We start from the raw sequence: 18,304 nt of genomic DNA, 5'->3' as shown, positions 1-18,304 counted from the left end.
AATTAGCCATTTTGACTATTTTACATGTACAGTTTAGTGACATTAGCATATTCATTCACAATGTTGTGCAGTCATCAGTACTATTTCCAAAACTTTTTCATCACCCCAAACAAAAACTCCATGAATATTAAGCAATAACTCCCCATTTTCCTCTCCCCCAGCCCCTGGTAACACCTAATTTATTTTTATCTCTATGAATTTGGTTATTCTAGGTACCTCATATAGGTGGAGTCATACAATATATGTCCTTTTGTGATTGGGTTATATCACTTAGTATAATGTTTTCAAGGTTCATTCATGGTATAACATGTTTCAGAACCTCATTCTTTTTGTTTGACAGAATAATTCATTGTATGCCTTATCCATTATCTATTGAGGAACCCTTAGGTTTTGCCAGTTTTTAAGATTGGAGAGTCTGTGTCTTTTCCCCCCTCTTCTGATTTGTAAAGTTATAGAATGTTTTAAAATTATGACTGTTAAGAACACTGGCACTTTATTATAAGTGTTGCAAGATCTTCTTTTACTAGTACTCTGTGTTGTGGCTTTTCACTCTTATTTTTTGTGTTTAAAAGAACAGTTCTTAATTCAGTACTAACAATTTTTCCTTTCTGACTAGCATTGTTTGCATATTGGCTGAGAATTCTCTGCCTATCCCAGAGTCATGAGATATTCCGTTGTCTTCTACTCTTTAACTTTCATATTTTGAGCGATAGTCCACCTGGAACTGATTTTTTCTGTGTGTGTGTGTGTGAGAGAGATGACAGTTGGGAGTCGAGGACTAAGACGTACATTTTGAGATGGTTTACCTATTTATGTTTATGTCTAGTTTTACACTTCATTTTACCTCCAGGGTCTAGGACAGTGCCTTGTACATAGTAGGTGTTTACGAAATGAATATAATCAATGGTTAGGCCATAAAGACTCATTTCCTAAAACACACATAAGGACTGAAACAGAACACTATGAATTTTGACTTTAAATTGTTTTTATTTCCACTTTACAGCCTTATTTTATTTTCTCCTTTTTTAAGGTGGGGTATGTTATCTCCCTCTTCTCTATTGCCACTGCCATCTCTATCATCATCATCATCATCGCCTTTTCCTTCATTAATATCATCTTTATCATCTGGAACTGAGGTTAAGTTCTAAATCTTGTGATCTTAATTTTACCATTATATAATAATTTCCTTTAAAAATAGTAATTTGCATTTTATATTTTTTGAGTACTGTGCATCATAATACCTCCACCTTACATTTGTTTTGTACAATGAATTTTTTTGAAGATGGCAAGTTTTTAAAATTTTATTTTATTGGTTTATTTTTATCAAGGTATACTTGACAGGCAGCATTACATTATTTAAGGAGTACAACTATATTTGTATATATTGAAAAATGATCAGCACAGTAAGTCTAATTAACATCCATCACCATTACATAGTTATAAGTTTTTTATGACGAGAACTTGTAAGATTTATTCTCTTAGCAACTGTCAAATATGCAGTACAGTATTATTAACTATAGTCACCATGTTTTACATTATATCACCTGACATGTTTATTTTATAACTGGAAGTTTGTACCTTTTCAAAATTCCCTTTCCCCATTTTGCCTACCTCCACCCCCTGTCTCTGGCAACCACCAATCTGTTCTCTGTATCTATGAGCCTGTTTTCGTTTTTTGTTTTTGTTTTTGTTTTGTATGTGTGTGTGTGTGTGTGTGTTTTCTAGATTCTACATATAAGTGAGATCATATGGTATTTGTATTTCTGTCTGACTTATTTCATTTGGCATAATGCCCTCAAGGTCCATCCAAGTTGTCTCAGATAGCAAGATTTCATTCATTTTTATGGCTCAATAATCCTGTATAATAAAGAGGTAATATGCAAATTGACCATCACACCCTCACACAAAGATGGCCACCCCCATGTGGTCACAAGATGGCTGCCACAAGATGGCTGGCAGGGGAGGGCAGTTAGGGGCGACTGGGCCATCAGGGGAGGGCAGTTAAGGGTGACCAGGCTGGCAAGGGAGCAGTTAGGCATCGATCAGACTGGCAGGGGAGTGGTTAGGGGGTGATCAGGTAGGCAGGTAGAAGCGGTTAGGGGTAATTAGGCAGGCAGGCAGGCAAGTGGTTGGGAGCCAGTAGTCCTGGATTGTGAGAGGGATGTTCGACTGCAAGTTTAGGTCTGATCCCACAGGCAGTTGGACATCCCCTAAGGGGGCCCAGATTGGAGAGGGTGCAGGCTGGGCTGAGGGAAAACCCCTCTCCCCCAGTGCATGAATTTCATGCATCGGGCCTCTAGTATTTTATATATTATTTGTATATTATGTATACATTTTCTTAATCCATTCATCCATTGATGGACACAGGTTGTTTTCATATCTTTTATTTTTTAATATATTTTATTGATTTTTTACAGAGAGGAAGGGAGAGGGGTAGAGAGTTAGAAACATTGATGAGAGAGAAACATCCATTAATCAGCTGCCTCCTGTACACCCCCTACTGGGGATGTGCCCGCAACCAAGGTACATGCCCTTGACCAGAATCAAACCTGGGACCCTTCAGTCTGCAGGCTGACGCTCTGTCCACTGAGCCAAACTGGTTAGGGCAGTTTTCATATCTTGACTATTGTAAATAATGCTTCAGCAAACATGGGGGTGCAGATATCTTTTCCAGTTAATGTTTATTTTCATTTCCTTTGCATAAATATCTAGAAGTGGAATTGCTGGATCATATGGTAGTTCTATTTTTAATTTTTTTGAGTAATCTCCATGTTGTTTTCCATAGTTGCTGCACCAATTTACATTCACACCAGCAGTGTACAAAGGTTTCCTCTTCTCGACATCCCCCACAACACTTTTTATCTCGTCTTTTTTTAATAGCCATTTTAAAGGTATGAGGTTATTATCTTATTATGTTTTTAATTTACTTTCCCTGATGATTAGTGAGGTTGAGCACCTTTTCATGTACCTGTTAGCCATCTGTATGTCTTCTTTGGAAAAATGTTGATTCAGATTCTCTGCCTATATTTTTGTCAGATTGGTTGTTTTTGTTACTGAGTTATACGAGCTCTTCCATATTTTGGATATTAACACCTATCAGAATATGATTTGAAAATATTTTCTCCCATTCAGTAGTTTGCCTTTCCAATTTGTTGATTGTTTCCTTTGCTGTGCAGAAGCTTTTTAGTTTGATATAGTCCCACTTGTTTGTTTTTGCTTTTGTTGCCTATGCTTTTGGTGCCAAATCAAAAAAATCTTCACCAAGACCAATGTTACCAATGTAGTTATAAATATATTTTACAATTATAACTATGTTTTCTTTTAGTTTTGTGGTTTCAGGTATTACATTTAATTTAAGTCTTTAATCCATTTTGAGTTAATTTTTGTGTGTGGTGTATGATAGTCCAATTTCATTCTTTTGCATATGGCTGTGCAGTTTTCCCAGCACCATTTATTGAAGAGACTGTCCTTTTTCTGTTGTATAATCTTGACTCCTTTGTTGTAAATTAACCATGTAGCGGTTGATTTCTGGGCTCTCTATTCTGTTCCATTGATCTATGTCTATGTGTCTGTACAAGGAATTGTAACCTGTTGTCTGAAAACAGTTTTTAGATGAGTCACAGAAATTTTATGCAAAATATAGTGTTATGTGCACTTGCTATTTTTCTTTCCCTAGGGAGAATATCTCAACATTTTGAAGTGTCTTCTTTCATTTTCCAATAAACTGTTGAGAAACCGACTCTATGTACACCACTGTACTAGGTATTGTGGGTTATACAGAGTATTTAATATGGTACCTGGTCCTAAGGAACTTAATACATGTGTAATATAGTTACACTTTATAGTTATAAAGATATTTTATAATTACAGTTACTATTTGGACATTTGTATAAATTAGAAGATTATAATCATGTGAGGAGTAATTGTGGAAAAGTTGTCGTCAGAATCATGAGAGGAAATAGAAATGCAGCTAAAAAAGTGTTATGTGGAAGAAGATATAGCCAGGTAGTGGCTTTGTTCACTGTCTATCTGGTCTCTATCCCACCCGACGAGGGAAAACACCTGTGTTTCTTCTGTATTAAGCAGTTTTTCAGGAAAAAAATAGATGATTTTTTATATTCCAGGCATCTGGGGATAGAATGATGAAAAAAGTGTAGGATCCAGTCTTCCAGACTTCATGCTTTAGTTTAAAAGACAAACACAATTCAGCTCATTATGGTATATAATGTGTTACATTAATGGCATGAATGAAGTGTGGTCTCCTGCTCAGTTTTCATTGTTGTTTTGACCAAGGCATGCCCTTTCCCTAGGTGGTATGGTTGTTGGGGTCTGCAGGCTCTTAAAAGCTCGTCACTTTTAACATGTGCTAGAGTGATGGTGTGGAGGCAGTTGCAGAAAGCAGGTGGGGTCTGAGGCGGTGCTCCTGGTTCCTCAGGGCCTACGTTCAGTGTGTAAGGACCTAGTAGTGCTTGTGTTTCCTAGTGAGAGAGATTGATAGAGGTCTGAGGTTAGAACGGAGTCCACATGTGCAGGAATTTTGAGATCAGAGACAAATGATCAGGACCACTGTACAAGGATAGGAACTGGCACATACCCACCACTATTTCCTATTCAACACCGCCACCACCACCACCACTGGAAAGAACATCCCCACAGACAACCAGTTGTACCCTACTAGTTACCAGTCTGGGCGTAGCCAGTAAAGGTACGTTTAGCAGAGGCAATGTAGACCCCAAAAACTTTGGATATGAGGTCCACCTGTCTTCTCCTCTGCCTTGGGGTAGTTTGAGGACTCTCCCCTTCATGTAGTCAGATGCCCTTTTGAAGAAAAGCAGGACAAGGGGGAAGGAGTGAAAGACTGATCATTTATCTGAATCATCCAAAAGAGACATCTATACGGTTCCTTCAAGAGGCTGTTCAATTATTGGATCAGCCTTAGATGACTAGATAGGACTGAATTCAGTTACCCTCTTCCCCCTGCCAGCCCTGGGTTTTGGGGTGGGATGATGGGAGGAGAGAACTAGTAAGAAGATCATGTCAGCTTGAGAGAAAATAGACTCTGCTTCTTTGAATATGCTTATTTATTAAGAAAGGAATGTAAATTTACTTATTGTTTTCCTTTTGAAAACATTCTGTTGAGATGCATGGCCAGTCCCACAGAATCTAGAGTCCTCCTCGGGCCAGATCCACCAGTCTTAAGCTCTGTCCTGGTTTTTAACTTAAGCCGCCGTACCTACATGGCAGCCAGTGTGTAAGCAATTGCAAGAACTGTACTCCAGTGCATTGTTGAATCGCAGCAAATGATCTTTTCTTTCAAGAAAAGCCTCTTTATTCATTTGATCACTTGGAGTGTTTTTAAAAAATACATGGATTTGGCAGGCTTTTTTGACAGAGGTGCCCACAGTGAACTGAATGTGGTTAAACAGCTTGGAACACTGGAGTTGAATAGGCTCTGGGCACATGTGCCAAAGGGTGGCAAGCCAAGTCCCCCTGCCTCCACTGCCAGCTCTGCCAAGCTTCAGTTCTGCTGGTGCCACCACTCAGGATGCCTTTCGAAGTCACACACTCTTCTGCTCTTGGTGTCACAAGTTTCTAGTCTGGATGTCAAATTTCTATTAAGATCAGAGCTTTCATTATTGGCCACCCACCACGTGTCATGCATTGCCTAGGCATTTTATGTGTGTTTAACTCATTAATCCTTAAGACAAGCCTGTGAGATAGATGAATATTAGCCCTATTTCCAAGTGAGGGAATTGATTGTGCTTGTGGAGTTCAATGAATTTCAGTACCTTGAGTTAAGTGCTGGCAGATTAAGAAAGATAATATATGGAGTGCCTAATATTGTGTCGGGCTCACACAGTCAGTAAGTGGATTGCTTTTTCTCTTTGAAGCTTTATTTAGCTCTGTGGTGGTTTTGTCTCCATTCTAGGGCCTCACTAGAAAAGATTTTTGGGAAGCTTTGTATGAGCTGTGAGCGGGGCTTTAAAGACCTTTAGAATCCTAAGCAGAAAAAGATTAGGGTGCCCCCTCCTGTGGAACTCAAAATGAGACAAACTAGAAAGGGTAAGCAAGTACAACACAGTTGTGCTTTTTCCTTCAAGAAGACTACTTTAATCTTTTGTTCTGATATATCAGATATCACTCTTAATGTTTCTCTCAGTGCTCCTGCTGAGTGCCTTAAGTATTTGGTGTGCGTGTTGGTGAGCACCAGCCATAAAAGAGTTTAAAATTTTATTTATTTTTAGTATACATGTTCTTGTTGATTTCAGAGAGGAAGGGAGAGGGAGAGAGAGATAGAAATATCAATGATGAGAATCATTGATCGGCTACCTCCCGCACGCCCCCTACTGGGCATCCAGCCTGCAACCCGGGCATGTGCCCTTGACTGGAATCGAACCTGGGACCCCTTAGCCTGCAAGTCGGCGCTCTATCCACTGAGCCAAACCGGCTAGGGCTAAATTTTTATTTTTTATAGAATACGTAGGAGTGTTAGAGTATTTATATGTTATTAAGTTCGAAAGGCAATGATTAAAAATTAATATATTTCTCAAAAATTGTGCCTGGCATTTGTGTTCCACACTGTCGGTGATGGAAAGGAGAACAAAACTCCCTTCCTGCTTCGTTGAGTTTAAGTTTTCGAGGGAGGAAACATTATTTGAATGCTTACTAGGTACCAGTTCTTCAATATACATTGTATGATTGATCTTCACCACACCCTTGCATTATTTCCATTTTATAAACAAGGAGATTGATGTTCACAAAGGTAAAATAAGGTCATAGCTCGGATCCCGAGGTTTCTAAATCTACCTCCTTCCTGCTTCAGGAAAAAGAGAAAAGAAAATACTATTGTTTCAACTTGAAATCCTCCTTCCTCCTCTTTTTTCCCCCTGGGCCTGGGAAAGAATGCTTATGTGTCCAAGGTTGGATGTCACTTTCTAGGTGGTCTCCCTGGGTTGGCTTTTTTCCTTCCCTGACTCCATTGAAAGTTATTTAGACATTAGCCCATCTCTGTGTACTGTAACCTACAGACTCACCTCTTTAACGTTCATCTCCCTTCCTTGCCCTTTGCATTGGTACATAAGCCAATGCTTACTAGATATTTTGTTTCATAAATAATAAGTGATAATTATATATAGCTCAGGCTACAAGTGCAGCTGGGGCTCAGAGACTTTATGGAGCAGGTGGGGACTAAGGGTCTTGCAGCAGCTGAGTAGGTTTTAGTCTAGTGCAGAGGAGGCGCCGGGTACACTAAATTGGGGACCGTGGGGGTGGGGATGCCATCAGAAGCTGTCACATGGAAAGGAGCATCCGCTAGTTCCTGTTAGGAAGTTAAATTTGGACATCATGGCTATTATTTCAGCTCTTTGAAAACTGCCCCTAATGACATCTCTTCTGTAGTTTCCTCAAAATTATCTTTTAGTAGCTATGGTAACTCATTTGAAACTCTTATTATGCTTCTAATCTGTACACATTGAACTATTGGCTTCAGCATTCTAAACATTTTCCTGCATAGTCAATAAAAATTCTGTATTTACAGTGTTCTCTTCCTTCTGGTGAAAATCAGCTTTTCCTTTTAGATTTCTAAAGATGATTTTAAAAAAATTAGGAATGGCAGTTTGATAAATTACTCTTAGTGGCCATCATCTTTGTCATAAATGTTCATGCCATTATTTGCTTGTACTGATATATTTCTAGGCAGTTTTTACTTTGTGAAATTTTGAACACATGACACACACCATCCTGGTTCCCCCAGTTTCCCTGGCTCTGAGGAGCCCTGCACCCTCACTCCTGAGAGCTCCCATACCTCCTGCCCTCCCTCCTGGACTCCTGCAGCCCAGTGGGACACCCTCAGTGCCTTTTGCCTGGCTCTGGGTCAGCCAGGTACACTTTTATGTTTGCGCCTGTTCTCTGCATGGGCTGTTGTTTACCTGTCGCTAACCTTCCTCACTCAGACTTTCTGGCTAGTCTCAGACTGTTTGCCCTTTATGTCCTCTCTGTCTGTCTGTTTCTCTGTCTCTCTGTCTTGGAGGAGGAGTTTTGCACCTGCAACCCGGATCACCTAGGTATACTAGATAATCACATGTTTTCTTCTCTTTGGCCAGAGTATTGTTTAACCTTTGAATTTTTTTTTTGCATCTGGAAAGTGAGGCAGGCAACACATGACTGAGTGGCTGGCTTATGAAGAGGTGGCCTTAATAAACCTGCTGTGTAGTAAGAGACTTAACTCGTTCTTTCCCTCAGCCCTTGTCATTATAAAACTAATTTTTAAAATAATTGTTCATTTAGTCACTAAATATTGATTGAGTTCCTACTTTGTGATGGGCACTGGGATAGAGCAGAGGCAAAAACAGTCTAAACACAGGCTAACAACATCTAAGGCAGTAACAAATAAGATCATGCTAACATTTCTTTTTTGCAATTCCTGGTTCTTCTTAAAGTGTTTGTTCACCTATAAAACAGTGGTAGGCTAAGAATAATATAATTGATTTAGAAAGAAATTATGTTAACAACTTAAGTCTCCTTTTTAAAGCTTGACAACCCTTTGGTTTTTGTTTGTGTTCTCGGGTACATCGTGGAAGTCACAGGGCCAGGTGGTTGCAACCTGCGTTACAGTCTGTGCTGGGTCTGTCTCTGAGACACTCGAGGTTGGGGTTCAGCAAGCTGGTTCTTACACGGAAATGGGAGCTGACTCTGGTTAGTAGTATCGTTTTATTTCTAACTGGGTGACTCCCTACTCCGAAGAGCAGTAATAACTTTAACAGTTTTGTCTGAGACAGTCATTGCTCAGTATTGCTTATATCAGTCACAGCACCTAACACGAGAAAAGTACTCAGGAAAGGTTTATGGGCCCAGAAACAGTTTATTTCTCTGGATGAGCTTTTGTACTTCTCTTTTTGAGACTTTATCAACAATTACATGGGATGTTTTGTGTGTGTGTGTGTGTGTGTGTGTGTGTGTTTTAAATTTCTTTATTGATTAAGGTATTACATATGTGTCCTCATCCTCCCACCATAACCCCCCCCCCTCGACCTCCCCAACTCATGCCCTCACCCCCCTGTTGTCTGTGTCCTACATTGGATGTTTATCACCAGTAATAAACGTCATCCTAGAGAATGTTTGTTTCCTTTTTCATTTAACTTAGATTTGTACTTTAGAAATGTAAAATTATTCTGTTTGAATTGTGTTTATTTAAAAAGTAGTTCTATATTGTTTTAGTGTCTACTAAATATTTATTTAACTTTCAATATATATAACAGATACACTTTAGAGGTACATTGAGAGGTTTACAAATAATTATTTATGGGTTTGCTTCTGAGTGTAGTGTTGACCATTTCAAACCAGAGGGGAAAACTCACATTTACAGTGGCTTTTTTGTGTGAAAATGTCCACAGCTACCATGCAGTCGAAGACTGAGACCCAGAAAACACCTTCAGTCTTCCTTCTCTTCCTGCCTCTATTATTTATGTTATATAATAAGAAACCCAGGTGGGTAAAACAATCTTTTCAAAACTACATAGCATATAAGTGGCAAAGTCTGGACCAGAATCCAGGTTAATGCTCTTTCTAATAAGATAAGGGAAATAAATAGCTAAGGAGTATTTAAGTTACCTTTTCTGTCTTTTTCAAGCTTAATTTTAACTTCGATAGAATCAAAAGTCATCTCTTTCTAGAGTCTCTTTGTGTCCATCCCCATATCGCCCCAACAAAATATTACACAAGACCAATGTGCATATACTGTGAGTGCACACAGTTGTGTGTAGGTCATGCATGTGCTTGTGTAGTTGTGGAAGGGTTGGTTAAGCACAATGGAGGTGTTGTGTGCGCCAAATACACATCAGATACACTGCCCTTAGTCACTTTCATGAAGGCTTCTGTCATGTCCTTGTATTCCAGACTGGGTTAAGTGAAACAGACAAGAAAATACTCAGATTTCATTTCAGAATCTGTAGCAGCTGGAGTGAGCATCAAGCAGATGGGCTTTTCCACCCTGATTATCCTGACTTCCTAAATTTAGAAATACATGCTTTAAAAAAATGTAAATTACCCGAGGGGGTGGTGTAGCACATGCCAGGCAGCGCTAACGAGTGCAAATAGATGTCATCTGCTGACTTAGATGAAATCTCAGCTCCCACTTCTGGGTCTCTGTTATTTCATTCCCTTTACATTTGTTTTATGTCACTGTTTTCCTTTCTGAAAATGCAGTGTCAAGCCTCTTTTTACATGGAGATGAACATGACTTGGAAATGTTGAGATTTATATGGTATTGTAAACCAAAATAATGTTTACTCTGTGTCTTCATCCAAAATTCCTCCAAACTGAGGGAAAGGGATAGGAAAGAGACATTAGATGAGAAATCTTGTATCTTACCTCTGCAGTTAACTAGCTGGGTGAATTTGGGCAAGAAACGTCCTCTGCCATAAAATGGGGTCTGGACTTGGTCTCCGATGTGCCTTTCAGTTATAAAGTTTTTTTGTTTCTATAAATTACCTGTATCTATAAAATTATTTTGTACTGTGTTGTGTCTCTAGAATCAAGCACAGTGTCTGGCACATAGTAGGTATTTAATAAACATTGCCAAAGTAACCAGTAGAGTCTTTTATATTCAGTTCACAAAATTCACTGGACAGATTATTTATGGTCACCCTGTCCCTGTTAGAAAATGCTGTTTCTCTGTTGTATCTTAAAGTTAAGTTGAGGAGATCAGCAGAGATCAAAGGACATAAAAAAGCAATATCCAAATCAGTGAGGAGGTTTGAATGTGCGTATCAGCTCCCATCGGAGTGTAATTTGTGTGGGGAATCACATTTTATGTACATGAATATGTTGCTAGAACCACCTTTATTCCAAAGTTCCAGGAGGGAAAGCAGAAAATGATCTGTAAGTCCATCTCTAAAGGAAGAGGAATGATCAAGTTTGCAAGGTGAGGTCTGGATGCTTCATCTTAGGGAAGGGTGGGAGTTCAGGATGCAAGGCGATAATGGGGAAGGGAGAGGAAGTGAGAGAGAGAGATAGATAGCACTTGTGGACAAAGAGAGTAGACAAGCAGAGTTATAGAGGCATAAACATAGTCTGGGAGCTGCAAGTAGTTCTGCATGACTGGAGGGTAGGGCTCAAAAGGACCCGAGGCTGGAGATGAGGCCAGAAGGCAGGCAAACACCAGGGATCTGGACTTTAAATGGTGAGCGGTGTGTGGGAAGCTTTCCAAGGGTGTTAAAGAGGAATAACTTGCTCAACTTTGCTCTTTTAGCAATCTGACTTTGCAGCACTGAGGAGGAAGTGGACCAAGAGGGAGACAAGGAGATCAGTTAAGCTGCTTTTGTGCTAAAGATCATGTGAGGTTCCTCATAAATGTTGAATTAAGTGTAAGTCTAAGAGGAGAGACACATTATCAATAGTTTTTTAAAAACTAGGCATAATTACTGCTTCAGCCCCTCCCTAACATCCCCCCAACCCCCCTGCTCCAAAAGGAGTGAAGATGACTTGTAAAGAGAATATTCTCTTCTCAGGATAGGGGGGATATAAGAAGGAAATGTTAAACTTGTGGGTGTGTCATTAATATGTGGGTATCTATAATAATAAAAGGATAATATGCTAATTAGACCAGATGCCCTTCTGGACATCATTCCGGAGGAAGCCAGGGCTGGGGGGAAGCCCGGGTCCCTGGTGCTGAGGGAAGACAATGCTGGCAGCCAGGGGAAGGAAGGCCTACTCTTGCACAAATCTCGTGCATCGGGCCTCTAGTATATGAATAATCAAAAGGTTATTAGTGTTGTATTGAGATTGAAATCTAGCCATTTGTGTCTGTTTTCTAGGTCTAGTGTTGGTGACCAGGTCAGACCTTTGAAATCTAGATGGTGTGGTAATAGAAGAAATTCAATTTTAGTTAAACAGTACCCATCTGAGCACAAACTAAACCAAACAACCTTTTCTGGGGGGAGGGGGAGGGAATACATAATTCTGAATATGTTAAATAAAGCATGTAAAATCATAGTGTAGCACTCATTTGGGAATTTCATGAGAGGTTTGGGAAATGTCATTCATCATGAATACTCAGAGAATGGCAGACCTTTTCAGCTTCTCCTTTCTTGAATTTGTCCTGAGACACTGACCACTGATAGTTTGACAGTTTCTCCATATTTCTCAGAGGCCCCCAAGAATCTGCCGATCTTTTGGCCTCAAGACTCTTCAGAAATTCTGATTAAGTTGTATCTTGTACTCCCTGGAAGGATCCTCTCCCACCATCCTGGAGAGGGGGGCAGCACATTACTCCCCTCTTCTCTCTTACCCTAGACTCCCAGTAGAAGTACGTTTAAACTAAGTTAGCAGCCCCTTTCAACTATAACTTCCCTCTCACCCTCCACAGGAAATTGTTTTTCAAAATTAATGTTCCATTTATTTAGGGTAATTTTGGTATGGAAATAAAACAGGATTTACTTTTTAGTTTAGCTGATATAATTATAGCTTTTTCTGACACCATGGTTTTTGTGGAAGGTGGTAAGATGGTGCATTGCCTATGATTAGTCTATCAGTTATAACCTCAGAAAAAAGGGGCCTTTTGGTTGGTACTGATGATTTAAAAAAATCCACTTTGATTAGGTTCAGTTGAAGTATAAAAATCTGCATCCATTTAAAGTATACAATTAGATGACAGTGTATATATCCATGAACCCACCATGACAATCAAGATATGAAGCATTTCTTCGCCACCTAAAGATTACGTGTCTCATTTTGCATCTGTCCCTCTGGGTGCCAATCTCTTCCTGAGAGGTGAGCAGCCAAGCTTGAGCCCTGGCCTGCAGGCTGATGGGAACAGGCCTCTGCACTATCAGGACCCATAATGGAAGGCATTGGGAGATCACGCCCGAAGCTGCCACAGAGAACTGCCTCCTGCATCCTTACACGGGCTCCCATTCCCTGATCTACCTGCTGTTACTGTGTTAGTTCGCATTTTACAGGATTTTTGTAAACGGAATCATACAAACATGTACTCTTTTCGCCTAGCTTCTTTCACTCAATGTAATGATTATGAAATTCATTCATGTTGCATTTGTCAGTAGTCTGTGGCTTTTTCTTGTGGCGTGGAACCCCTTTGTATGGATATACTAGTACTTCAACTTGTTTTTTCACTCCCCTATTGAAAACTTGAGTTGTTTCCAGCTTTGGGACTACTATTTTCCTCAATAGGACTAGTGATGTTTAGCATCTCTACATGTGCTTGGTGGCTATTCATATAATTTCTTTAGTAAAGTTTTTGTTCACAATATTGCTAATTAAAAAAAAACTTAGTTGTTTGTCATATAATTGAGTTATAAGAGTTATTTCTATACTAGGAGCCCAGTTCACAATTCGAAATCGCGTGGCACCGCCCACCCTTGAGTCACCGGTCTGGCCCTGCCTCCCTCTCTGGCCCTTGAAGCAGCCACTGCTGCTGCTGATCAGGCCCTCCCCCAGCGCAGGCACCCGAGGCCCCTGCCGCCCCGCCCCCGATGCTGCGTGAGCAGCTTCCTCCTGTCCGGTCGACCCATTACTCTATTATATATATATATATATATATATATATATATATATATAGAGAGAGAGAGAGAGAGAGAGAGAGAGAGAGAGAGAGAGAGATTATATATAGAGAGATTATGGATATTTTTTTCATCAGATATCTGTATTGTGAATATTTTCTGCCATTCTGTGGGTTGCCTTTACACTTTATTAATGGTGTCTTTTTAAGAGCAAATATTTGATGTTTTCTTGGAAAATCCACTATATTTTTTTCTTTTCCTTGTGGTTTGTGCTTTTTTTCTAAGACATTGTGTCTATCAAAAAGTTGCAGATATTATTTTCTGTGTTTTCATCTAGGAGATTTATAGGTTTAGCCTTTACTTTTTCAGTCTGTGATTAATTTTGAATTAATTTTTTTATATGTTTGAGGAAAGGGTAAATGTTTATTTTAAAAATGCAAATATTCAGGTTTTTTTTTTTTAAAGATGCTATTTTCCCCATTGAATTACTTCTTATCTTTATTAGTTTCCCCTCTATGTAATTTGTTTTTTCTCTTCTGTTTCTCGATTCTTTCAGTGGAAATGTAAGTCACTGATTTTAGACCTTTGTTAAAAAATGTTTTATTGATTTTAGAGAGAGAGAGAGAGTGGGAAAGAGGAACATTAGTGAGAAACATCAGCATTGATTGGCTGCCTCCTGCACAACCCCTACTGGGGATTGAGCTTGCAACATGGGCATGTGTCCTGACCTGGAATGGAACTAGCGACTTCTTGGTGCATGGGTCGATGCTCAATCACTGATCCAAACTGGCTGGGCTAGACCTTTTTTATTATAACACTAGAGGCCCGATGCATGAAGATTCGTGCAAGAATGGGCCTTCCTTCCCCTGGCTGCCAGCACCGCCTTGGCACCAGCCGGAGCCACCTTTCTGCCTTCCCACACTGCCCAGAGGCCTGGAGCGGCTGGGGTGGCGACGACACGAGCATCCCGACCCGCCCCCGCCTGCTTGGTGCCTGCGTATGCAAATTAACCCACCATGTTTGTTGGGTTAATTTGCATACTCACTCTGATTGGCTGGTGGGTGTCGTGAAGATACAGTCAATTTGCATCTTTCTCGTTTATTAGTGTAGATAAGCATGTACAGTTATAAGTTTCCAGGTAAACACTGTTTTTCTTTCATCCCATGCATTTTGATATGTTGTATTTTTTAATTTGAATTCAGTTCAGAATGTATTCTTTGTTTGCTTATTTATTGAATTGAGAGAGAGAGTGAAACATCGATTTGTTGTTCCACTTATTTAGGTCTTTATTGGTTGATTCATGTATGTGCTCTGACCAGGAATCAAACCCACAACCTTGGTATATCGGGATGACATTTAACCAACTGAACTACCTGGCTAGGGCTAAAATGTTTTCTAACTTCCATTGTGATTTTCTTCTTTGATTCACAGCTTCCTTAAAAGTGTCATATTTAATTTTTAATCACTTGGCAGTTTCCCTAAATATATTATTGTTATTGATTTCCAACTTAATTCCTTTTTAGTCAGAGGGCATACCCTGTATGATGTCATTCCTTTTAAGTTGATTGGAACTTGTTTTACTGGAAAATACAAGCTCTCTATTGGTGAATGCATGACATGCACTTGGAAATAATTCATATTCTGTGGTTATTGGAGGTCAAGGTAATAATGTTGTTCTGATCCTCTTTTTTCATTATTATTTGTTGTCCAGTGTGTATCAATTGCTGAGAGAGGGATGTTAAAATCTTCTAGAATTGTTTTGTCTCCTTTTTGTTTGTCAATTTTTGATTCATGTGCTTTGAAGGGTCTGTTATTAGGATAATATATGTTTATGATTGAGTTAACTTTTTTATCATTATGAATTGTTCCTCTTTATGTTTGATTTTACTCTTGTCTTTACTTTCATTCATATGATTTTATTATAATTCTTTCAGACTTTGTATAGTTACCATTTTAATCATTTTATCTCTTCCCATCCATTTCTTTTCAATTTATCTGTGTCTTTATATTTAACACACATCTCTTGTAGATAGCATGTATATGGGTATAGGTTTCTAATATATTCTGTTAATTATTCATGGACTTGTAAGCTATTATTCCTCCTTACATCATTATTATTATTATTGGTGATTGCTCTAGAGATAATAATATGCACCCTTAACTTCTCATGGTATAATTAGGTATTATGCCATTTCACACAAAATATAGACATCTTGCAAACATGGGAGTTCATTTACCATAAGTCACACTTTCCTTTATATGATTGCTGTCATATGTCTTATACCTACATATATTATAAATGCAAAAGACAATTTATGTGTCAAATGGTTATATTTATTTTAAAGAAGTTAAGAAATAGATATTTTGCATTTACCTAGATAATAACTATTTCTGATGCTTTTCATTCATTCATGAAGATTCATATTTTCCTCTGGGATTATTTCCCTTCAGCCTGAAGAACTCCCTTTAGCAAATCATATTGTGCAGGTCTTCTCATATCAAATTTTCTTTTGTTTCTTTATCTGAACATGTCTTTGTTTCTCTTTTATTGTTCAAGGATATTTTTGATGAATATAGTACTTCTAGGTTGACAGTTTTTTTTTATTAATATGAAGATATTGTTCAACTGTCCTCTGGCTTCTGTGGCTTTGGACAAGAAGTCTGCAGTCATTGGAATTATTTATCCTGTGTATGTAATACTTCATTTTATCTGACTGCTTTTAAGATTTTCTCTTAGTTAAAAACAACAACACATTTTGCCCTAACCGGTTTGGCTCAGTGGATAGAGCATTAGCCTGAAGACTCAAGGGTCCCAGGTTTGATTCCAGTCAAGGGCATGTACCTTGGTTGCGGGCACATCCTCAGTAGGGGATGCGCAAGAGGCAGCTGATCGATGTTTCTCTCTCATCGATGTTTCTAACTCTCTATCCTTCTCCCTTCCTCTCTGTAAAAAATCAATAAAATATATAAAAAAAAACATTTTGACTATGACATTCCTAGGTGTAGTGTCTTCCTAATTTTTCCTGTTTGCGTTTGGCTGAACTTTTAAAATCTGTACATTTATGCCATTCACCAGATTTTGGGAGTTTGTGGTCATCTATCTTCAACTATTTTTTATCAGCCCTATTTATTCTCCTCTTTCTTGGAGTATAATTACTGTATGCTAACATTTTGAAATTGGCACATATACCCCTTAGATATTATTTATGTTTTTAAAATCTTTTCCTTCTATCTTCTTCAGTTTGGATGATTTCTGTTACTCTGGCCTCAAGTTCATCAATTTACCCTCCTCCCCCCATTCTGCCTTTAAGCTTAACCAGTGACTTTTTAAATTTCAGATTTTTCCAGTTCTAAAATTTTATTTTATGCTCTTTTTTTAAAACCGAGATTGCATATATTTTCATTCATTACAAGTGTACTTAAATATCTTTAAATTTACTTATTCATTTTAGAAAGAGAGGGAGGGAGGGAGGAAGAGAGAGCATCAACTTGTTCCACATATTTGTGCATTCATTGGTTCACTCTTGTATGTGCCCTAAGGATTGAACCCACAACCTTGGCGTATTGGGATGACACTCCAACCAACTGAGCTACCCGGCCAGGGCCTCACAAGTGTATTTTTTTTTCTTTGTTGAACATAGTTGTTATAAGCAATTTAAAATCCTTGTCTGATAATATCAGTATTTGCCTTATATTGAAGTTAGCATTTGTCAATTGCCTTTTTCTTTGGGAATGGATCGGATTTTCTTAGCCTTTTTTTAATGTGGGGTAATTTTAGATTATATTCTTGACATTGTGAATGTTATGTTGTGGAGGGACTGTTTCTGTTATCTTGCTCTGAAGTATGTTGATATTTTTGTTCTTTTAAGCAGCCATTTTAATTGTCATGCCTGTGGTAGAAGTAGCTCCGATCTCATTTCAGGCTGTCTTAGGTCTGTCCTGTACATTTGTGGTTCAGGAGTCATCCAGACACTTGTTCAGTATTTATACAAAATTTTGGTTTCTCTGCCTTTCTTTTTTACAGGGTTTCTCCCTCACTCTCTGGTGGCCTTTGTTTCTTTGGATCATGATTTTTTTTTCTGCCATAAAGACAAGGAATTATTTTATTGGAGATTTAGTCTTCACATGCTGTGGCCATGGTGGGTGATGGCTCATGCCACAGTTTAGACTAATTTTGGTCTGTCCCATGCATACATGCCTTGAGAGTCTGCATGCCAGAGACTTGGACGGAGTTTTTATACAGAATTTCATGTTCTTCTCATGCTGTCTCCTTTGCAGGGTTTTATCGTGCTGTCTGGTGGGCCTGGTATCCCATAACTCCTTTCCCTGGTTCTTCTGGTCATTAAGAAGATGGTGTTTTGTTTTGTTTTTAAATGGGAGTTTAGCTGTCCAGTACCATGACTGTGGCTGCTCTCAATGAAAAGCTGCAAACTTGAAACTCACCCACCCTCGTCACTTCCTCCGAGTTTAGATTTTCCTTCCAAAGGTGTAAACTTTGGTTCACTTGCCAGATCATCAGGTGATTGTTTTTATATGTTGTCCAGAGTTTATAATTCTTATATTGGGGAGGATTATTATGTTAGAAGCTTAATCTCTCATGCTAGAAGTAGACCTTGCAATGATTTCTTTTCCCAAGTACCTACTTAACCTCTAAGTAGGGAGGCTGGATTAAATGACCTTTTAGTTCATTTTTAACTAGTATGATTCCTTGAGTTTAAAATTATGTTTAAGGTAACCAGTTGGTCTTTTGTTTGGCTACCAGGCTTTAGTGTTGAGGTATTAAGAGAAGC

The 18,304-nt window shown here is 38.8% G+C and overlaps 1 protein-coding gene across 1 annotated transcript in view; it reads left to right on the top strand.

Annotated features, from left to right (window-relative positions):
* The window catches only part of IGSF11 (immunoglobulin superfamily member 11), a 117,280-nt gene that overhangs the window by 14,185 nt on the left and 84,791 nt on the right, over nt 1-18,304 (top strand).

Source organism: Myotis lucifugus, unplaced genomic scaffold (genome assembly GCF_000147115.1).
Source record: "Myotis lucifugus unplaced genomic scaffold, Myoluc2.0 scaffold_84, whole genome shotgun sequence".
NCBI lineage: Eukaryota > Metazoa > Chordata > Mammalia > Chiroptera > Vespertilionidae > Myotis > Myotis lucifugus.
Note: the sequence above shows the minus strand (reverse complement) of the source record. Positions and strands in the feature narration are given on the sequence as shown.